The 24,512-nt window shown below is 44.5% G+C and overlaps 1 pseudogene; it reads left to right on the top strand.

Annotated features, from left to right (window-relative positions):
• Window positions 1–8,722: 8,722 nt before the first annotated feature.
• The window catches only part of LOC136495810 (uncharacterized), a 57,060-nt pseudogene continuing 41,270 nt past the window's right edge, over window positions 8,723–24,512 (top strand).

Below are 24,512 nucleotides of genomic sequence, written 5' to 3'. Positions count from 1 at the left end.
CCTGGGCCGGGATGTTACATCCTCACCCCCTTAAGAGATCGACGTCCTCGTCGATCAATCCCAAGCCAAGAGCGTCCTCTCTTGACCACGTCCGTGTGTCCAGAGCCAGCGCATGTGACATGCTGTGTGACCACGCCGGATCCACACCAGCCATGCGCACCATGCCTGCACAACTACGACACACGCGCCCATGAAACCGCGAGAGTCGGCTCTGATACCATTCTGTAACTGTCCCGCCTCTCCGAGGCTGGGCCCGCTTACATCTGGCAGCTTCTTTAGGATATAGACTGCCCTCACAGACCAACACAGGTCTTTTCGGCGTACTTTGTCCTCACTCGTGCGCACCTGGGAAGGACTTCCCGGTCGGTCACCCATCGCTCCAGGCCAAGCACGCTTAACCTCGGAGTTAATTGTAGATGGGCTTCCGAAAAAGAAGTTGCAACTTATTGGTATAAGTATCCTATTAATCATGTTAAGCCCTGGGCCGGGATGTTACATCTACGACATATGGTCTATACATGTGGTTACTCGGACTCATGTATCCCAATAAACGGTCCTTAACTGCTCCACGAGCTACGTCGTTTGAGATCCCACACTCACAACTGACCTACCCCTCGCATGAGCGACAGTTACCAAAGTGGTATCCAAGTTTATAACTTTTAGTGATATTATTCCTTAGCCTGATTAGTGAAGTAGGTCAAGTTGTACCCTCATCGGTTTTAGTAATTAATTATCTAAGTGTAGCATCCTACACGCGCGAGAATGAGTTCCCTTCTCATACTCGACTTCTACCGTTGCTAAGTAGCTAAGCAATAAGCAATTAAGCGTTTCCATTCCTGTTGTTTAGATGAAATGCTTCTACTAGATTATTGAGTGACTCTAAGTGTAGGGTGAACACGTTTACTAGCCAACACTACATGTAATGCATAACTCATAATGAAAACTGCATAAGTATCCAAAATAGGGTGTATAGTAGTGGGGTGCCTGCCTGGTTGTGATGTTGTCCTAACTCTCGAGGCTGACGATGACGACTTGTACAATTACACGATCCTTACTCGAGGCATTCCTGAAAAGAATAGGGAAGGCACAACTTAGGAGATACATCGACCATCCTGAGATGACGAGAAAGGATATGTGTGCATAGGTTAGCACTGGGAACTTGGAAAGGGACATCTACTGGTATGCTATTTGGAAAAAGGGCTTAAACTAGTGTTGCTGACCTCATGGGTAAGCTTGCTAGACAAGCTCACACCCTATGTGTGGTTTGGCGGACACTCCATTCTGAATGACAGGACGCTCCGCTGTATTGGGTACTAAGGTAGGCTATTCCTAGGTTAGCTCTGTTTGGGTTGACAGACACTCCATGGAGGTCATAGGTACTCTGGTAGTTTTAGGTCTTAGCCATTTCTAGGGTTTACTGTCGACATCGGATGGTCCGATCGACCGTCGAACGCTCCGGTACGAACTGGGTACTCTTGGGTTACTAGGTGGTTATTCCTTATAATTCAACGGATGCTCCGTCGTGAGTGACGGACGCTTCAGTATAGGCTGGTCATTCTTCGGGTTACTGGGTATAAGGCTTTATAACTCAATGGACACTCCGACGAATTGTCGGACACTCCACTACTCGCACTCTGCAATGGTATGAGTGTTTCTATAGGGTGGTTACTAAATTGGGAGGTTTATCGGATGCTTCGCCGTATTTGATGAACACTCCATGAGTTGGGTGACATGACCTATGTTCTATGTTTTAGGTTGGTTAGATCCTAAGTTGGGGTAGTAGACATCTATGCATGTGCACCAAACTTCAGGGATAGCTCTAGGGATGTGCTAGGCTAGAGATAGATGGGTTTTGGGTTATGGCTAACTAGTGCATCTAGTGGATTGGGTTCTATTCCTTCCCATGAACCACTTGAGACTAAGGCTTGGGATTGAGCAAAAGGAACTTATCTCCAAAGTTGATAAGCATGAGAAGCTAGGTTCCTTGATAAGAGATTGAGCACACCTTGCTTTCCATTCTTGAAGAGAAATACCAACATCCTTGCAAGAATCCATAGAAAAGCATGAGAGTGACATTGAGAGGGATTTCTTGAGATTGGTCATGCATAGGGCCTTGATCTTACCTTTGTGGTGAATGAGAGGTCACCACACTCCATGATCCATACATGCATGAAAGATTCATATTAGGGTTTGAGAGAGATTTCCAACTAACTAAGATGAGAGCTCATGAGCTAACCATGATCATGAGGTGAGGATGCATTGAGCTTGATGAAGTGATGATCTTGGGTTGCATGCCTTCACTCCATCTTCCACCTCCATCTCCAATCTCCATTTTCTCTCTCTAATTCTTCCTTGTTCTTGCTCCTTTAGAGAGATACAGGTGAGAAATGGGAGAATGGGTTGAGTTGGTGCTGCTTTAGCTGAGGTGTGGTTCATCTAATTCATGCATATGACATGTGGGATCAAGGGTTGAGTTGAGGATAGCTCATTCCCCACTCACTGCATGCAGTTCAGATACTGGCAGATGGTTCCGGTATGGCGTCAGACTGTCCTGGTATTCTCTGTCGGTTGAGAGATGGGTCCAAACACTTAGGGATTTGGCATTGGGCCAATTAACTCTAATCCAAAGGTCGATAACCTGACCTCTAACAGTCTAAGCCATTGTGTTACATCTTTTAGATTGTGAGTCACCTCACTAGGTAGGAAGCAATATATTCGCGATTGCTGCCGGGTCCAAAAGCTTGCAGGGCTCATCTAGGAGCTTCATCAGGTGATCGAAATTGAGAGTTTAGGTTGTAGCGAATTCGAGTCGTTATAGGATCAACCCATTCCAGCAGTCATTAGGTCGTTGGAGCTGTCCCACTAGCGGATTTTGGTGAAGGCGACACTTACTATTAGGGTGGCATGAGAGATTCAGAAGATAAACAATTGCATCAGGAACTAGTACGAGGGTTTTGGGTGTGTAATCATTGGCATGATGTGTAATTATCACCCAACTCCATGAGGAGGTATGACACTAGTGTTCTTAGAGCACCCCTTCGAGGAGTTCCACTGAAATCCATGGATTCAACCCCTATATCCATGTTTTTTTGTTGATTTCGTAGAGCTAAGGCATTTAGCTTGTTTTTTGTATGGAGAGGGGCTATTTTTATGGATCTAGCATTAGTGAAGCTCTCCCAAACATATCGTATATCTATATCTATACTCTATATCAATTTTGTCTTCTCTATACTACCATAGCTCTAGGGTCGATAATTTTATATGAGAAATTACTTAACCCAATCACTTGTTGATGTTACTAAATAGTTTTCTATCGAGGTCTATCTCATAGAGGTAGTCAAATTGGATCACTGAATCAATATCTAGGTTTCCTCGTAAACCTAATTGGTTATATCTGCATTTACATCTATACCTAATATTAAATAGACAAGGCTTTTTTGTCAATTTTTGAAGTGTCAACGGAGGGTAGCGAGGTGGTGGGGGTGGGTGGGGAGGGGGTGGTATGTGTAACAGAACCGACCAATTATACGAGATTAAGTAAGGAAATCTTCCGCCCAAGCAGATAATTTATCAAACTTAAGCCAGTATAACCCGGTAGTCCGTGAAACCACAAAGGATTTCAAACCAAACGACATACAAACCAAGATCGTACAAGTTTAGCAAGTACCATCATATGTTACATAAAGTTCACAATGACAGTAGGATACATCATAGTATAGAATATAAAGTTATTACAAACCAGGTTCAATCTAAAATAGCGGAAGCAAATAGTTTTAAAACCACACACACATTCTTAGTTCAGATATAGTGCCAGTAAGTAGTCGTCTCCAATAAAAGCATCAGATGAGAGATATGGAGTGACCATTGCCCTTGGTCCTAGTTGTCACCCATCGCCAGGTACAGGCAGTTAATGCAATAGCCAGTAGTACATTTGACCATCTGCAACAACAATGGGAACAACGCCCTGAGTATGAGAAGGTACTCAGCCAGACTTACCCTGTCTTAAACCAAAATAAAACTGACACCAAGGATTATGCAAGGCTTTCTTTAGTGGACTAGCTAACTTATTTGCGAAAGCATAAGCTATCATGAAGAAATCATTTTAAGTACTTTGCATCATCTTTATTATCACCTATCCATCTAGGTAAGCACCTATACTATAGCAATCACTTAATTAACCAATAACATCCAGTTACCAATTTAGATTTAGCATATCCCATACCATCCAGATAACCATCATTGTTCCATAATAATTACTACGATGCCGCAGCTCGAGTCAAGTGCTCACTATCTAGGAGCGATGGCGATTCGAATCGATTCCTAACTAGCTGGTGATTTATTCCTCACACAAACCATGCTTCCCCCTGTCAGGGTCGCTTAGATCACCAATGACACTTTCCAAAGTAGCCGCAGAATAACTGCCTAGGACCGCACTACCCAGGGACCGCCCGACTACCAGGACGCACCTTGGGCTCACTCTTCGCGTCCCCGTCATACCCCCTTTAGCACTAGTCTAGCCAATCCAGGGTTTATCCTGGCTCGAATAGTGTCACTAGCTTCGTGGTCGAAAGGTACTTTATTTGGCCAGCTAAATATGAGGCATGCGTTCAACATGACAAGAGGGACGAGCAACGATCGGTCCTTAATCGACACAGACGGAAACTAATAGCACCCCAGAACCATGTCTGGTTGCCTCCAACTTTTTCCGTCCGATCTCCAATTATCCATCACATATGGTTAATTCCAGGATATCATTCTTTCCATAGCTAAATTCTTCTAGTAACCACCTATAATGTAGGTGATCGGATTATCACCGATCGCTACCAGTCTAAGCAAGGCTAAGCAGTTATTCGATCCTGACCTAACAGGGTGACAAGGTAGTAAGGTAGGCAAGGATAATAATAAATGCATCAACGGTTTCAATCAACTCCTACCACTTAATGCAACAATATATAAACTTATATATATAGAAAGAATTGCTTGTATAAAGTAGGAGACTTAGAATGCTCCAGGGCTTGCCTCATTCGAACGAACTAGGTTGATGATCCACGCACTCAGGCAAGTCCTCTCCCGACTCCTCTTCCTCTGGCACCTCCTGTGCCTAGACTTCTTAGTGGATCTGTCCCGGTCTGCTCTTCCTGAACTACTGCTAGCAACTCCTCCTGTGATCCTATATGATGCAGATGTATGAGTGCTAATGCATAGGTGCATCGAAGAGATGACAGGTAATGATCATGATACATGAAATAGTGGATGAACATGTTCAACTGTATTGGACATAGTAGAAGTAAAGTCCCTTCTACAAGGTAGCCAACATCATCCAAGAACATGTAGCTACTATACTACTACTGCAACCACTGATACTAACATGCCTAAGTCACCACAGCAATCTAAAATGCTTCAAAGATACACCAAAGCAAACATTATTAACTAATCATGCGTTAAAGAAGATTTGTTTATTTCATTTTAAACTAGGGCTACAACAGCAACATATATTTCTGGTGCTCATAAAAATCTAAGACAATTACAGTAGCATAGTACTACTCTAAGTAGACTACCATAAAATTTTCATTGCATTTAGATAAATATAACAGCCTACACAAAAATGACAAGCTATGGTGGATAATTGAGCATGAAAATACTTTGTACTACGAAAAGTGTCAAACAATAGATTTGGTATTTTTCTCATGATCTACAGAGCATACAATTACTGTACAAAAAGTTTCACCTACATGTATTATTCATATTTTTAGCCCTAGCAATTTTACAAGAAATTAGCAATTAATACACATAACCTACCTAGCCATATTTTTCCACATAACCTGCATGACATATATTTTTCACAAAAAGTACATCTCAAGAATAGACTAACCAATTTGGAATCATATTTTTCTGATACATATAGAATTTACTACACATTTCACAAGATATCAGCAATATCAAGAATTAAATAAAGCTCTACATTAAAGTATCTCAAAAATGACAATGCAATATTTTTATCATGTAGAATCTGGTGACAAGGAACACAACAAAATTTGTTTCAACAAATTTGGAGCCATTTTGAGCAAGTTATAAATTCCCAAAGCATTTAAATAGAAATCCAAAAATTATTTCTTAAATTCTTTCTAAAAATCCCTGTTCAAAACTGCTAGATCCACCTGGATTTCTACCCAGGCGTGCACCCCTATGGCTGATAGTGGCCCCCGCGGGTCAGCCGGGCCCCACCTGCCAGCCCATGAGCCAAAGGAGGCTGCGCTGACCGGCGTGAGCTCACCGTCGGCGAGGTGGCCGGCAACGAGGTCACCACCAACGTGACCACCTTGCCAAGGCGGACACGGCAGTGCAAGTGGCAGGGCCGGAGGAGCTCGAGAGCGAGCTGGCCAATGGCCATGGCGGCGCGGTGGTGCAGCTCTCCGTCGGCCGGCCATCTCCGGCCGAGAGGTGGCAGCGAGAAGTGGCAGTGGGAGCTTCACCGAGCTCGGGCGGTGCTCGTGCGCGTGAAGGGAGAGCGAGAAGGAGGATGGAGGGGCGAGGTCCATGGAGCGGAGTACTCCGGCGAGCTTGGCCATGACTCCGGCGAGGGATTCCCGGGGAAGGGGAGCTTCCCATGGCTTACCGAGGCGAGCACGAGGTGCAAGAGGAGGAGGCGATGCTCAGGGCGAGACGGAGCTAGACCTGGCGAGCTGGAGCGGCCAGAACGGCCAACTCCGGCGATGGCGTGTGGCAGGAGGCGAGTGCTGTGGCTGCTGCTTGCGCTAGCGGATGAGAGAGCGAAGTGGAGGAGTGAGGAGGAGCGCAGCACGGTCGGGCAGGTGAAGGCGAGCGCGTGGAGTGGCTGGGTCCACCGGGGTGCCACCCGTACGCCGTCGCCGGCGTTCGGCGGCCGCGGCTGCGGCCTGACGCCGGTCGGGCGCGGCGCGCTGGCGAGCAGGCGAGGCGCGGGGCAGGCCGGGCCGGCTTGCGCGGCTGGGCCGGAAACGAGGCGCGAGGCCCACCAAGTTGAAATGATCTTTTTCCAAATTATTTTCTATTCCTATTTCAATAAATGTAAATTTTGAGCAATTTCAAAGCAGTTTCAAAAGTTGGTGTAAAAATGAAAGTTGTTCCATTTTTCAAGATCTACAACTTTGCTTTTATGACCAAAGTCAAATTCCAAATAGATTTTGAATTACAAAATAAAAATCAATATTAATTCAAAACCCTAATTTTGAAGACTTATTTTTAAAAGCAAAATTTGGCAAAAATTTAAATATGAACTTTGCTCCAAATTGTGTCCTAAATATTTATAAGTTATCTTAGTGATCAAAACAAGAAATCATGGCATCCAAACATGAGCATGGCATTTCACATTGTTTGGAACATAAATGAATTTCAATCCATTTAAGCACCATATGAAATGATACTTCATTTCTTTCGAAATGAAATGCATGAATGATGCTTATGCATGAGATGATGATGATTATGCTCATGGGATGAAATGGTAATGCATGCTTAACACCGAGGTGTTACAGTATGATCCTTACCTGATTTCCATTTATCATAAACTGGGCCTCAGCGTCCTGTCTAATACAAATGTTTTTCAGAGAGAATTTACATCAAGAGGGTGAGGTTACATTGGAGCTATAGTTAAGCGATCAAATAATTTACACCACTCATCTGCTATCTGTTTTTGTTTCCTTGAGCGCCACTATCAAGCTTCGGACTTGCAGGAAAGCAGTAACTGGCGCAGAGATAATGCCTCGTTCTAGAAGATGACCCAATTTATTCGTTTCCACAATTGCCAACAACACAAGGCAAGCAATGAACATGTTGTGCTGCAGTTGTAGGGATTTGAGAAGATCCATTTTTACTTCCCACTACATCCTCGACCCCTTCTTATTCCGTTTGTGACTCGGAGTGTCGGATTCATGGTTCATGGTACAAGTTAGAACAACATGAGTCTAATGGCAATATGAAGTCCAATTCCAAACCGCGGTTCGATTCCAAAATGTACTGAAACATATGATGATCGTTGAATAAATCTCTAAATAACAAATTGTTTTGACTTTATATCAATGTGTGGATGGGTCGATCCAATATTAACATCCTTATGGCGTATGGAATCGCTATTTCTTTGGATGTCTCATGGTGAATTCGTGTATCACCATTTCGGGCACATGTTACTGGTTCCATGCGGAAAAAAAACCCGGATGGGGACTATCCATGAGGCAACTGTGTGCACCTACCGTGGATTCATGTCACGTATCTATGCATGATCATCCAACTCATGAGATTGCTCGTAAAGAGGAGCAGTTGAAAAGGAAAACTATAGCTTTCTGATGCGCTGGATGCTTTTTTTAATATGTCCACATGGTATAAATAATCTAAAATATTTGGATTTTTTAAAATATATTTGTATGTTTTTAGTTTTTTTTTTCTAAAAAAGATTTCTAATTTACCTTCATAACCTTTCAGCTTAGTCCAAATTACCCTATTCTGACGTGGCACCATATTATTAAAACCACAGTAAAAAAACAAGATGAGAATCCGCTCCCCGAGTCCGTCCCGGTGCGTCCTCCATCTTGGAGTCTATCTGGGCAACCAAACCGATTGCCATCGACAGGAGGCTCTATATTAATCTGCCCCCCAGCGGCAATTGGGGGCAAAGGGAGAACGAGAACAAGGGAAGCCTCCAGTCGCTTGCGGAACTCGCGTTGATCGGTCAGGAGAGGGGACGGCTTCCATGACGGGGGTTCTCGAGTTCGTGGCAATGGAGGTACAGCCGGCGGAGGAACGCGTGGTGGCGGCAACAAAGCTGCTGCAAAGTTCAGACGCTGGAAGGCAACGACGACGTGAGTACTTGAAGGAGCACCAAAGTCCTCGTGCTGATTACATCAAGCACGTAGATCTACTTTCTAGGAAGCTAGCAAGGTATAGTACTCGTCTCACACAATTCATATCTAGACAATTGCTTACGACTTGAGTGCGAATACTGATTCGGATTTTCCGTTCCCTGTGAACTTCAGATGCTGGAAGAAATTCGCTCTGTCCAAGAATACGACGCTCGCGCTGGTTCAGGCTTTCGGTTCCACGGGAATCAATGGCAAGTCCGTCAAGAACACGTCGTTCGAAAACCTGGCCATGTCGATGGAGTCTCCTCCCGTTCTTTAGGCCACGAGGGCACTGCTCGATCGACTAGAGACGCGTTTCATGATCTCTAGTTCCGCGCTGGTGGAAAATGTCGATAATCTGCTGAAGCACCTCGTTGCTCCCCCAAGGAGGAAGAAGCCCACCGCACCTCGACGTGCTCGTAGCAGCAGCAGCAGCAGCGTGGGAACAACAGCGCCGGCGACGGCAGTGGCAAAGAGACCGGCCGTCACGGTCACCCAAAGTTCCCAAGAGAACCGACTGACGCCTAGGTACTCACTGAGGGTCGTGCTCTGTGCCTACATGATCCTGACTCATCCAACCACCGTCTTGAGCGGGCAGCGCGAGGGGGAGACGCAGCTCATGGAGTCGGCGGCGAGCTTCGTCGAGGAGTTCGAGCTGCTGACGAAGACAGTACTGTCAATGTGGGTGAACGAGTTGCCCTGTTAGGGGTCTCGGCTTCGTGTTATATTGGCGTGGGAATAGCCCCTACGGTGGCTTACACAACGAGAAGATATTGTTACAACAAACCTCAAGATCAGATCTATCCTATGCACCTATCCTTGCTCTACAATCTAGGAACACAATAACTAATGAACCTAGACACTATCATGAGTATAACGAATGAATATCAACACCTTTTAACACCCCCTCTCAATCTCAACCACTAGTAAGGTTGATATTGTCTCTAAATTGCTTCAACTTTCGCGAATCCATCTGCAACTTGATCACCTGAATTTATAAATCTGATGTCCAACAATTTCTGTGCTACTCTCTGTCTCTCTCTCTCTCTCTGACAAAGTGAAAATCAATTTCTATATGTTTTGTTCTTACATGGAACACTGGATTTGCCGAGAGATACTTAGCACCTAGATTGTCACACCATAATCGCGCCATGGGTGGATGATGAACACGAAGTTCAGTTAATAGTTTCTGAACCCAAACTATTTCTGCAGTTGCATTTGCCAACGCCTTGTACTCAGCCTCTGTACTTGATCGTGACACAGTTGGTTGCTTCCTAGCAGTCCATGAGATTAAGTTATCACCAAGGAAAACTGCAAAACCACCTGTCGACCTTCGATCATCAACGCAACCTGCCCAATCGGCATATGAGAAAGCACTAACTAGCATAGATTTTGATGGTCCAATTTTCGGCCCAAGACTAATGGTGCCATGTATATACCTTAGGATCCGTTTGGCAGCTCTCCAATGCACATATGTTGGGGCATGCAAAAACTGACATACCTTGTTGACAATAAAGGATATATCAGGCCTAGTTAATGTCAAGTCCTGCAATGCACCAGCTAGACTTATGTACCGAGTGGAATCTTCTCGGACTAAGCTTAGTACCGCCCTCTATGCTAAGCTTTTCAGTGCTGGACAGAGGTGTATCAACTGGTTTGCTCTTACTCATTCCTGACCGTGTGAGGATATCAGATGCATATCGTTCTTGAGACAGAACTAAGCCACCTTGCTTTCTCTTGACTTCAATACCCAAAAAATAGTGAAGATCTCCTAAGTCCTTTAGTGCAAAGTCACGCCGCAAGTCACGAAGCAAGGCACCGATAGCTTCCTGAGATGAGCTTGCTACAATAATGTCATCCCACATAAACCAATACAAATAGGCTGTGCCCCCCCCCCTTGTTATAGTAGAATAAAGAGGTGTCAGCCTTCGACGAAATGAATCCTAATGCTTCTAGTTTCCCACACAGTCTAGCATACCATGCATGTGGGTCTTGCTTCAAACCACATAGTGCCTTGTCCGACTTGCACACATAGTTGGGACATGACTTGTTGACGTAACTAGGTGGTTGATGCATGTATACTTCTTCTAATATACCATGAAGAAAAGTATTTTGAACATCTAATTGACGAAGTGACCATCCTCTTGAGACTGCAACGGAGAGAACAAGTCGTATAGTCGCCGCCTTGAATATAGGACTGAAGGTGTCCTCGTAGTCAATACCATACCGCTGCTTGAAGCCTTTTGCAACCAAACGTGCCTTGTAGCAATCAATTGAGCCATCATCCTTCCTTTTAACCTTATAGACCCATTTGCAGTCAATTACATTCTTGCCTCTGGGAGGAGGAACCAAGTGCCAGGTATTGTTGCGGATCAACGCCTGATGTTCTGCATCCATTGCAGAAACCCAATTCTTGTCGCGGAGTGCATCATCAACAGTAGAAGGCTCCTCTGCTGAAGAACGAGAGAGCATGCACCAGCGAACGGTGCCATCAGTGTATGTTTTAGGTTTGCTAATACCTTGCTGGAGGCGAGTAGCATGCAGATGTTGCGGTGGTGACGAAGATGCAGCAGAAGTAGCAACACCAGCATGCTCCACACCGGATCCAAGAGATGCCGCACCAGATCTGGTCGGCAGATCCGCCTCGATCAAAGAATTGGGTGGAGCTTTTTTTGAGCCTGGACTCCTATTGTACAAGTTGTAGTATCTGTACTCTACACAACACACTCACACCACCACATACACGCACACCCCTAGAAGCTACAACCTATACACCTCAAACGTCCTTCTGGAGATCACCGAAGCCACACGAGCCTCGTAGACGACGGACACGTCGTAGTCCCATTGTAGCGCCACACGTATACGTCCAGGAACTGGAAATATAAATTCAGGGGAAAAACCCCGGTGCCACACCCGGCCGATCCACAACCGGGATTCGAACGCGGGTGGGTGGCCTCCACGACGGGAGCGCTCACCACTCGCCTCCCCGCCTTGTGGATCATCGTGTGCAGCCACACATGCTGAATTAGAGTGAGGCAAGGTGGAGCTTGGCACAGAGGATCCCACGCCCTAGAGCGGTCCCACCTACAGTCAAGAAGGATGTAGAGTCTGTTGCTGTCGGGGCGCCGATCCAGGAGCTGATGCGGCGGTGGACGCAGGAGGAGAATCTTCGATCGCCGTGCTGCTCCCGTTGGGGGGCACATGAAATATGGACTGCCAGGACCAAGATTTTCACTAGATCTTTCAGGCGCCGCCTCCTGATTTGTTCCTACAGGCATCAAGGTACCACCAGAACTACATGTAGTGTTAGATTTCATAGGAGAACTCGACAAATGATCATGTACATCTACGCCCCCAAAACTAGAAGATGGATTGTGAAGGATATCGGGTAAAAGGCTGAGCTCAGCTCTCAACCGAGCACCAGCGTTAGGATGCAAAGATGCAAAGGGAAAACATTCTCATCAAACACCACGTCACGTGAGATGTAAACACGTCCATGGGATGGATCAAGACACTTGTACCACTACGGGAGAAAGCAGATTTGCCGAGTGCCGCCAGCTTTGCCGAGTGCCAAAAATCGAACACTCGGCGAAGCCACTCTTTGCCGAGTGCCGGACCGGGTGGCACTCGGCAAAGTCTAGCACTCGGCAAAGAGTGGCTTTGCCGAGTGCCACAGAGTTCCCAGCACTCGACAAAGGGCGGCACTCGGCAAAGAGTGTCACTCGACAAAAAATGGTACTTGACGGCCTGAAAGCTCTAGTTTGGTTTTGGTGAATTGATGAAACCCTAAGTGCTAACCTAGTTCATCAAGTGATCATGAGATAGGTAGCACACTTCAAGTAGAGAAGCAAATGAAGATCATAACATGACAATGGTGATAGCATGGAGATGATCAAGGGCTTAAACTTGAAGAGAAGAAAGAGAAAAACAAAAAGCTCAAGGCAAAGGTATAAACCATAGGAGCTATTTTGTTTTGGTGATCAAGACACTTAGAGAGTGTGATCACATTTAGGTTTGATAGCCATACTATTAAGAGGGGTGAAACTCGTATCGGAATGCGGTTATCAAAGTGCCACTAGATGCTCTAACTCATTGCATATGCATTTAGGATCTAGTGGAGTGCTAACACCCTTGAAAATATTTGTGAAAATATGATAACACATGTGCACAAGGTGCTTGTAGGGTTGAGATGGGTTTGGGTAGACTCTTGCACATGTGCACAAGCTCGGCGGGATTCGGCGCTTTTGGAAAAATGAAATGTCTATTTTCTATTGCGCCGGATGCAAAATTCTTGGTGGTTGGCACATTGGAGCAAGGGTGAAGAAGTTAGAGTTGAAATGGAGTTGGTCGAAATGATGCTGGCGTCGGTCTACTGACCGGATGCTGGGTCACTCGGCGACCGGACGCTGAAAGGCTGCGTCCGGTCGAGCTGTCAGACGGCACAGTAGGCTAGGGTTGAGCACCGGACGCTGGCTGCGTCCGGTCAAGGTGGACCGGACGCGTCCGGTCGGAAAAACATGCCTCGGGGAGCTTACTGGAAACGACCGGACGCTGGGGCTTCAGCGTCCGGTCAGTTTTACCGGAGCGTCCGGTCAGCTTCGTAGCCGTTGGAATCTGACGAACAGCGTTTGAAGGGGATGACACGTGGCGTCCATCGAACGACCGGACGCTGAGGGCCAGCGTCCGGTCAGTTTGACCGGAGCGTCCGGTCAGAGCGCGTTTTGCCCAGTGAAGGGGTATAACGGCTCTATTTGTTGGGGGCTCTATTTATAGCCCCATGGCCGGCTCAAGGGAGAACTCTTGCACATTTTCATTGACATAGCAACCTTGTGAGCCTAGCCAAAGGACTCCCACTCATCTACATCATTGATTCATCATCATAGTGAGATTGGGAGTGATCCAAGTGCATTGCTTGAGTGATTGCATCTAGAGGCACTTAGTGATCATGTTTCGCTGCGGATTTCGCTTGTTACTCTTGGTGGTTGCCGCCACCTAGACGGCTTGGAGCAGCGAGGATCGTCGAGCGGAGGAGGTGATTGTCTCCGGCTCCGATCGTGGTGATTGTGAGGGGTTCTTGACCTTGTCCCCGGCGGAGAGCCAAAAGGTACTTTAGTGAATTGCTCGTGGCTTGTGTGATCCTCATTTTGTGTTGGTTGTGCGGCACCCTATTGAGGGTTTGGCGTGTGAAGCCAATTAGCGCGTGAACCTCCAAGTGAGTGAATCGCCACAACGAGGACTAGCTTGCCGGCAAGCAAGTGAACCTCGGTAAAAAATCATTGTCTTCATCATTGATTCCGAGGTGATTGGTCTTCATTGTTATTCATCTTTGTGATTGATTGGTTCTTCATCTACATAGCGGTATAACTATCCTAACCACTCTCTTTACTTTACCGCAAACTAGTTGACAAGCTCTTTAGTGTAGCTAGTTGTGAGAGCTTGCTTGCTTGGTTGGTGTGGCTCTTTAGTTAGTCTTTGAGAGCACACTAACATAGGATAGTGTCTTTGCTTTTGTGTGAATAGACACTATCTAAAATAGAATTGTGGTAGGTGGCTTGCATTTTAAGTAGGCTAGTGCAACACTCGCTTCGCCTCATAATTGTCTAACCATTTGGTTAAGTGTTGTTGTAGAAATTTTTATTAGGCTATTCACCCCCCTCTAGCCATTAGGACCTTTCACGGCCGAGCCCGCCCACGCCGTCAAATTAAAAAAAATTCTTTGCCGAGTGCCAAGGCCCTGCACTCGGTAAAGATACCTTCTTTGCCGAGTGCCACTTCCTGGCACTCAGCAAAGGACCTCTTTGCCGAGTGCTAGGGCTGGCACTCGGCAAAATATTTTTTTTTCCCACATTATTTAAAACTCCATGTTCAAATTTGGGACAATTTTGACTTTTTTTGCTATATTTTGTTAGTTTTTTTGTTTCGTTGAATTTTATGGAATATTTCAAATTTGAACTGCAGGTGCATGGAATAATCGAATTTGGTCGTTCAAAAAATAATATTAATGATATTTGGTGTATGTTGAGGTTGTATCCAGGAACTCACAAGAAATTTCGAGCATCTTGTTGACGTAACATGACGAGGTACCTGTGGGAAAAGTGTATTTAAATTATATAAAATCCGAACAAAGTCCGAAAATGACGAAACTTGTCGGGGCGTCGTGTTATCGCATGTAGAGTCTATGGTAAAAAATTGAGAAGGTTTTGAGCAAGTTGCGACATCGGATGCCTAAAACCCAGACATCTCCACTTGTGATCACATGTGGAGATGTGTGGGTTTTAGGCATCCAACATCCCGAGGAAGTGGCACTCAGCAAAGAATTTTTTTAATGGAGATGTGTGGTAAAAAAAAATAAAAAAAATTGACGAGTGCGAGGAAGTGGCACTCGGCAAAGAAATTTTTTTAAAAAAACAAAAGCCTTTGCCGAGTGCCAGCCCGGCCCAGCACTCAGCAAAGGGGGAAACCCTAACTAAATGTGTGGGCCGGCCCACACACTCACTCACTCCACACAACACACTCACGCACACACACCCTCGAGCCCGCCACCGCCAGCTCGCCCCGCGCCCACCGCCGACCGCCGCCGCCGCGCTCGCCCTGCGCCCGCCCCCCTCCACCCCGGCCCCGATCGCCCTGCGCCGCCCCGTCCCCGCCCCGCCCCGCTGAAAGCTCTAGTTTGATTTTGGTTAATTGATGAAACCCTAAGTGCTAACCTAGTTTATCTAAGTGGATTATGAGATAGGTAGCACTACTCTAAGGAATGAAGCAATGGCAAAGATCATGACAATGGTGATAGCATGGTGATGATCAAATGCTTAAAACTTGGAAAAGAAGAAAGAGAAAAACAAAAGGCTCAAGGCAAAGGTATATTTGATATGAGCCATTTTGTTTTAGTGATCAAGACACTTAGTGAGTGTGATCACATTTAGGATTGATAGCTGTACTATTAAGAGGAGTGAAACTCGTATCGAAATACGGCTATCAAAGTGCCACTAGATGTTCTATCTCATTGCATATGCATTTAGGATCTAGTGAATCACTAACACCCTTGAAAATATTTTTTGAAAATATGCTAACACATGTGCACAAGGTGATACACTTGGTGGTTAGCACATTTGAGCAAGGGTGAAGAAGACAAAGGAGATGCCAGCGTCGATCAAGTGACCGGACATTGGATCTAAATGCACCAGACATGGACTGCCTGCGTCTGGTCACACTGACTTGACGGTACAGTAGCTAGGGTATACCACCAGACGATGGGCTGTGTCCAGTCAAGGTGGACCGGACGCGTCTGGTCAAGGAAAAATGGATTTGGACCCTTACTGTACTCGACCGGACGCTGAGGCTCCAGCGTCCGGTCAGTTTAGCCGGAGCGTCCGTCAGCACTTAGCCATTGAGATCTGACGGTTCAGTTTTAACTCAGAGTGACACGTGGCATAAATCAGTGGACCGGACTCTGAGTCTAGGGTCCGGTCAGTTTGACCGGAGCGTCCGGTCAGAGCGCGTTTTGCCCAGTGAAGGGGTATAACGGCTCTATTCCGTGGGGGCTTCTATTTAAGCCCCATAGACGGTTGAAGCTCCAACTCTTGCAGATTTTCATTGACATAGCATACTTGTGAGCTTAGCCAAAGCCCTCCCACTCATCTCCATCATTTATACATCATCATTGTGACATTGGGAGAGAATCTAAGTGCATTGCTTGAGTGATTGCATCTAGAGGCACTTGGCATTCATGTTGCGCTGTGGGTTTTGCTTGTTTCTCTTGGTGGTTGCCACCACCTAGACAGCTTGGAGCAGCGGTGGAGGATTGGCACGAGTTGGTGATTGTTCGTGGCCATCTCTGGTGATTGTGAGGGGAGTTGTACCTTCCCCGACGGAGTGCCGAAAGGTAACTCTAATATATTGCTCGTATCATTGAGTTACCTCACTTGTGGGTAGGTTCTTGCGGTATCCAATCGTGTGGACGAGGTTTGTGAAACACCTCTTAGCCGCCGAACCACCAAGTGTTGGTCGACACAACGGGGACTAGCGTGTTGGCAAGCACGTGAACCTCGGGAGAAAAATCAGTTGTCTCTTGTCACTTGTATTCTCCCAGTGATTGGTCGAATCTACATCTTGTGATTGGTTCATCCCTATGTGGCGGTATAATCGTATCACTTACTCATTTATATTTCCGCAAACTAGATATAACAAGCTCTTTAGTGTAATTAGAATTGAGAGCTTGCTTTATGCTTTAAGTGTATCTAGTGGAGCTCTTTAGTGTAGCTTTTTGTGAGAGCTTTTAGTGAGTAGTGATCAAGTAGATTGTGTGCAAATTAATCATTGCAACTAGAATTGTTTAATAGGTGGCTTGCAATCCTTGTAGAGCTAGAGCAAGTTTGCATTTTGCCATTTGTCTTACTAATCAAAGTGCTCTAGTTGATTTGTAGTTTTTAAATAGGCTATTCACCCCCCTCTAGCCATATTAGGACCTTTCAAGTGGTATCAGAGCCGTGGTCACCGTTTGAGTAAAGGCTTAACAACGTCGATGTCAAATTATGGCTCAAGTTGTGTTCAACCATGTGAGGGGCAAACCACCGTTCTTTGATGGCACAAGCTATGACTATTGGAAGAGAGAGATGAAAATATATCTTGGTTCAATCAATGATCAAGTATGAGAAGTGACCAAAAATGATTATGCTATTATTGATCCCAAAAATCCCACCAACCAAGATAGAACCAACAAGCAATGCAATACAATGGCTCTCAACACCATATACAATGCCATTGATTCAAAGGTGTTTGAGCAAATCAAGGATTGTGAGAGAGCTAATGAGGTGTGGACAAGATTAGAGGAAACATATGAGGGCACACCAGCGATGAAGAGTGCCAAGTTGTGCATCCTCAAGGACAAATTGACAAGCTTCAAGATGAAGGATGATGAGAGCATTCCGGAGATGTTCCATCGATTGCAAATCAATGTCAATAACTTGAAGGCATTGGGAGAGAAGATCAAAGATGATGATGTCTCTCATCGGTTCTTGATGTGCCTACCTCCAAGATTTGAGATGTTGAGATTGCTCATCATAAGAGGAGGATTGAAGGACATTACCCCCAACCAAGTACTAGATGATGTCATGACACAAGAGACATACCGTGTGGAAAGGGAGGGGGATGACAAGGATGACAAGAAGGAAGATGAAGACAAGAAGAAGAAAATCATAGCATTCAAGGCTAGCTCATCATCATACAAGAACACGGGCAAGTCCAAGAAAGAATCAAGTGATGATGATGATCTTAGTGACATTGATGATGAAGCCATGGCTCTCTTTGTACGAAAGATGGGAAAATTCATGAAGAAGAAGGGCTATGGTGCAAGAAAGAGAAGAGATCACTTTAAGAGCAAAGAGTATGTGAGAATATGCTATAATTGCAAGAGCCCCGATCATGTTATAGCAAATTGTCCATACAATAGTGACAATGATGAAGATGAGAAGAAGAAGCACAAGAAAGAAAAGAAAGAAAAGAAGGAGAAGAAGATGACCTTCCAAAAGAAGAAGAAAGGCGGAGGCTATGTAGTAACATGGGATAGTGATGGCTCTTCGGATGATGGTAGCTCTAGTAATGATGACAAGAAGCATATCAAGAGAGCACTAGCAAGCATCGCCATCAACAAAAAGCTCTCCATCTTCGACACTCCATCAACATGTCTTATGGCAAAGCCTACCAAGGTAATATATGATGAGAGTGATAATAACGAATGTGAAAGTGATTCTTGTAGGGATAATAATGATGATGATGATGATGAGTACTCCAAGGAGGAACTCTTGGACATGTGTGAGCAAGTGCACGCTTGCAATGAGATGAAGAGAAAAGAGTGCAAAGAATTGTGCAAGAGAGTAAAATTTCTTAAGCAATCCTTTGATGAGCTCAATGCCACTCATGAGGGGCTAATGGATGCCCATGAGAAGCTTGGCAAAGCTCACTCTAAGCTTGAAAATGCTCACTCCTCTCTCATTGAGCAAGTCAAGAAGGAGGAAGCCAAGAAGGAGCAAGTGATAGTTACTTGTGATGTGGGACTAACATGTGATCTTATTGATGAATCTATTCATGAACCCATTATTGTTGCTCCTACTAACACTTCTTGTAGTACTACCACTTCCACTCCACCTATAAATGATGCATCACTAGTGGTGGAAAATGAGACCCTCAAGAAGGAGGTGAATGAGCTCACTCATGCCTTAGGCAATGCCTATGGTGGAGATGCCCGCTTGCTAAAGTGCTTGGGTAGCCAAAGGTTTTCTCTCAACAAAGAGGGATTAGGCTATACCCCCAAGAAAGGCAAAGCGGCCTTTGTCACTCCCAAAGCTACCTTTGTAAAGGGCAATGGTCGGTTTTGCAATAGATGCAAGCAAGTTGGACATGTAGAGCAATATTGCCAAACTAACAAGAACAAGCTACCAAATGTATCTTCAATCAAATTTGATTCTTGTTACATGCTATTTAAGGGTACCAATGGAGTGAAGGCTAAGTTCATTGGTACACCAATTCTAGGCCCAAAGAAGAAGGCCATTTGGGTACCAAAGACCTTGGTGACTAACCTACAAGGACCCAAGCAAGTTTGGGTACCTAAAAGGAATTGATCTTCTTTTGTAGGTTAATTATAAAGCCAGAGGAAGACATTGGGTGCTTGATAGTGGGTGCACACAACACATGACCGGTGATCCAAGAATGTTCAATTCAATCAATGAAAACAAGAGCAATGGGATTGATAGTATCACATTTGGTGACAATGACAAAGGCAAGGTCAAAGGGCTTGGTAAGATTGCAATATCCAATGACTTGAGCATTTCCAATGTGCTACTAGTAGAGAGCTTGAACTTTAACCTTTTGTCGGTAGCTCAATTGTGTGATCTTGGTTTTAAGTGCATATTTGGTGTGGATGATGTAGAGATCATAAGTGTAGATGGCTCTAACTTGATATTCAAAGGATTTAGATATGAGAATCTATACTTAGTTGATTTCAATGCTAGAGAAGCTCAATTATCAACATGTTTGATCACTAAGTCTAGCTTGGGTTGGTTATGGCATAGAAGGCTTGGTCATATTGGAATGAAACAATTAAATAAGTTGATCAAGCATGACTTAGTTAGAGGCTTGAAGGATGTCACTTTTGAGAAAGATAAGCTATGTAGTGCATGTCAAGCCGGAAAGCAAGTTGGTAATACACATCCTAAGAAGAGCATGATGAGTACATCCAAGGCATTTGAGTTGATGTACATGGATTTGTTTGGACCAACCACATACACTAGCATTGGTAGAAATAAGTATGGGTTTGTGATTGTGGATGATCTCACTAGATATACATGGGTATTCTTTCTTGTTGATAAAAGTGATGTGTTTGCAACATTCAAATCTTTTGTCAAGAGCATTCACAATGAGTTTGAAACAACAATCAAGAAAGTTAGAAGTGACAATGGTAGTGAATTCAAGAACACTAGAATTGATGAGTTGTGTGATGAATTTGGAATCAGACATCAATTCTCCATCAAGTATACTCCTCAATCAAATGGGTTATTTGAAAGGAAGAATAGAACTTTGATTGATATGGCAAGATCAATGTTGAGTGAGTACAATGTGAGTCATTCATTTTGGGCCGAAGCAATCAACACGGCTTGCTACTATAGCAACCGACTCTATTGTCACCCTATGATGGAAAAGACACCCTATGAGTTATTGAATGGAAGAAAGCCAAACATTGCATACCTTAGGGTCTTTGGTTGTAAATGCTATATATTGAAGAAAGGCACTAGATTGAGCAAGTTTGAAAAGAAATGTGATGAAGGTTTCTTGCTTGGTTACTCAACTACTAGCAAAGCTTAGAGTTTGGAATTTGGCTAGTGGTACTCTTGAGGAGGTTCATGATGTGGAATTTGATGAAACCAATGGCTCCTAAGAGGAAGATGAGAATCTAGATGATGTGAGAGGCACTCCATTGATCAATGCAATGAAGCACATGGACATTAGGAATATAAGGCCTAGAGAGGTGATTGATGTTGAAGATGACAAGAATCAAGTACTCTCCAACTCAAATGTGCAAGCTAGTGGCTCTCATGATCAAGCTCAAGCAAGAACTAGTGATGACAATGTGCAAGATCAACAACAAGTGGCTAGTTCATCATCTCATCCATGTGATCAATCAAATGCAAGCAATCAAGTGCAAATGCTTCAACCAACCAATATTGCAAGAGATCATCCATTGGACACTATCATTGGTGATATTACAAGAGGAGTGCAAAACTAGATCAAGATTGGCATCATTTTGTGAGCACTTTTCATTTGTGTCATCCATTGAACCTAAGAAGATAGATGAAGCTTTGAATGATGCTGATTGGGTTAATGCAATGCATGAAGAGCTAAACAATTTTATAAGAAATCAAGTATGAGAGTTAGTTAAGAGCCCTAAGGATCATAATGTGATTGTAACTAAGTGGGCCTTTCAGAAAAAACAAGATCAAGATGGGATAGTGAAGGGACCGTGATGCCTAAGAGGGGGGGAGGGGTGAATTAGGCAACTTAAAATTCTAACTCCAAAACTATGGCCTCTTTTTCTAACCCTAGCAAAACCTATGCAATAGATAAACTATCTAGATGTGCAACTATGGTTTTACTAGTGTATAGCTATCTCTACCGCAAACGTAGTAAAGTAAACAATGTAAATGCGGAAGCTAAAGAGCAAGATAGAGATATGCAAACTCCCGTCGATGACTCTGGTATTTTTATCGAGGTATCAAGAAGTGCGCAAGCTTCCCCCTAATCCTTGTTGGAGCCCCTCGCAAGGAATCCCTGACAAGGGCCAAGCTCCCTGTTGGGTAACTCTGTGGATAGCCTCGGGCCTTCCCCACGCGCAAGTGGGTCTTCGATGTGCCTCTCGGCAAGCCTCTCCCGGATGCTCCCCGCCGTCTTCACTATCAAGCTTCTAGCTGAAACGTCGCGGGTCTTGTTCCCTCCGGTACACGGTGGCGGCCACACCATAAACGCGGTTGGTGTGATCTCGCAAGACTTCAAGCCCCTCTAATGTACAACACTTGTGCTCGCAAGCACGGGGTGGCAAGAGGTGTGCAAACCTCACTAAACACTAGGCATAAATCTAGAGCAAGCGCATAAGCGGTGGTCTAATCAACCTAAGCACTTCGCAAAGCACTTATACTAATCACCTAATAAAACACTAAGCACTATGCATGTGGAGATCACTCAAATGGTGTATCAACACTCTTGGTATGTTTCCTCAGCTCCACACTTGTCAAATGGCTGGTTGGGGGTTGTATTTATAAGCCCCACTAAGAAAGTAGCCATTGAGGTTGAATTCCCACGAAACTGCTACTGACCGGACGCTGAATCGTCCTGACTGGATGCGTCCGGTCGTCCCGACCGTTGCAGCCACGAACCACCGATCGAACGCTGCAAGCGTCCGGTCGCCTGCCACCGGACGCGTCCGGTCGCAGTTTCGCGCGCCTAGAACCTCTCTGTACTCGATCAGACGCTACGTTTCTGCGCCCGGTCGGTTGCCGCCATCGTCCGGTCCTCGCGTCCGGTCGCCTATCTGTCGAGCCACTGGTCCAACGTCCGGTCGTGCTTCCAGCGTCCGGTCTAGCGTCCGGTCGCCTCTACGAGCTCGTTTCTTTGCAATCTTGCGTATGGCTTGGTTCCTATCTTCATGCTTGGACTTTGCTTGATATCTTGGGTCTTTTCTTGTGCTCCTAAGGTCTTTCTTAAGGTGTTGATCATCAGATCATCATGTCGCCTTCGTCCAAGTCATGTCTTGCACCCTATTGGACTACAAAACAAACACTTGCAAATTCATTAGTCTAATTTGGTTGTGTTGGTCATCAAACACCAAAATCCAAAGTAAATGGGCTTAGGGTCCATTTTCCTTACAATCTCCCCCTTTTTGGTGATTGATGACAACACGACCAAAGCAAGCAAATGATAGAGATTTTGAAATTTAAAAACTACCTACTTGCTAGGATGCAATGCAAAGGGCAAGGTTATATAATGCTAGAAAAACCTACTCAGATACCAATCGAAGACCATCTTGCCCTTACAAAAGTCCCTATGTGTCATTATGGATTCCTACAAATTTTACCATTACTTAGTCTAATCCATAATCCACTTTCCCCCCTTTCTTGGACCATAACCACTTGTAGATATCAACTTGATGCTTGCCTTTGGTCCTTCAAATTCTCCACCTTTGGTATCAAACACTGAAAAGGAAGACATTAGTAGCACAAGGGAGGGTCAAATTTCGTGATCCTTTGTGTATAGAATGAAATGGATCACAAAATTTGACTCTCACATTATATAGACTAAGCTCCCTCTAAATGTATGCATACATATGGTAGAAAGCAAAGCATATGCATAAATAGCAATTTATTGCACAAGAGAGTTTAATTTATATAATGCATGGAGAAAGCATATAAATATGAAATGAAAACAACATGATGATGCCAATTAAAGAATGATGCTTAACTCTGGGGACTCTAATTTCCTTACAATGAGACTACTACACATAGGTTTGAAAAATTGATACCATTTGAAAAAGTGTTAGTCTCAAAGCATCCAAGTTGTAGATTAAGCTCCCCCTAAATTTGTGCACACAAGTGTTGAATACTTGTAGAATTTGTGCACATTGATTTAAGTATCAAAATACCACTTGAAAGATGATATTTGGGAGAGATGATCTATAATTTGGACTTTGGCACATATTAGATAATTAATTGTAAAACAAGCTATGTGCCGTGCTCCTAAATAATTTTAAACCATGTAGGTTTGCTCCATGGGTTGATAATGAAACCGAGCAAGCCTACCATATGATATACCTATTGAATGCATGACAAAATATTTAAGCATGTAAATGCAAACATTAGGCATAAAAGATAACTAGATGCTTTAAGAGTATACCAATTGAAAGACAATACCAATTGAAATAAATGCTAATTGAAAGTAATGACATCTAGTTACCTAACATGGGAAGGGGAATTTGGGTCCATAGTATTCACTAACCTACTTGGCAATGACTTTGTACCATCATGATGCACCCCATGAAATGCACCCAAACTTTGCCAAGTCTCCAAATTTCCCATGGTCTGACGGACTTCTCACTTCCCTTTCAGGATCCAAACCTTCTTGGTGCTCTTCATGTTGGAAATGATTTCCTTTGGCACCCAAAAGCATTTGACCCCATTGTTGGCTTACTTGTTCACCTTGATGGCCACCACCTTGTTATTTTTCTTCTTCTTCAAGAGATAAGGTGTGGAGGCCTTCTTGTCCACCTTGTTGGTGTAGGTGTTGGAGAGCTTGCTTGTTTGCTTTTTCTCCTTCTTCTTTGCTCCTCCCCCATTCTTCACCTTGCACTCATAGGACTTGTGACCTTCCTTGTGGCACACGTAACAAACCACGGTTTGTCCTTCATCAAGCTTCTTCACTCCCTTGACGGTGTTATCTTGATGAAGTTGGGTTTGCTTCGCCTTGCCTTTTACTTGAGTCAAGTCCTTGGTGAGGCGAGCTACTTCTTGCTTGAGTTGCTCATTCTCCTTTGCAACCTCTTATGTGCATGTATCTATAATAACTTTCTCAACACAAACTTGGTTGCACAAAGGTGAGTCTAAA

This window comes from Miscanthus floridulus, chromosome 12, assembly GCF_019320115.1.
Source record: "Miscanthus floridulus cultivar M001 chromosome 12, ASM1932011v1, whole genome shotgun sequence".
Classification (NCBI taxonomy): Eukaryota; Viridiplantae; Streptophyta; class Magnoliopsida; order Poales; family Poaceae; genus Miscanthus; species Miscanthus floridulus.
Note: the sequence above shows the minus strand (reverse complement) of the source record. Positions and strands in the feature narration are given on the sequence as shown.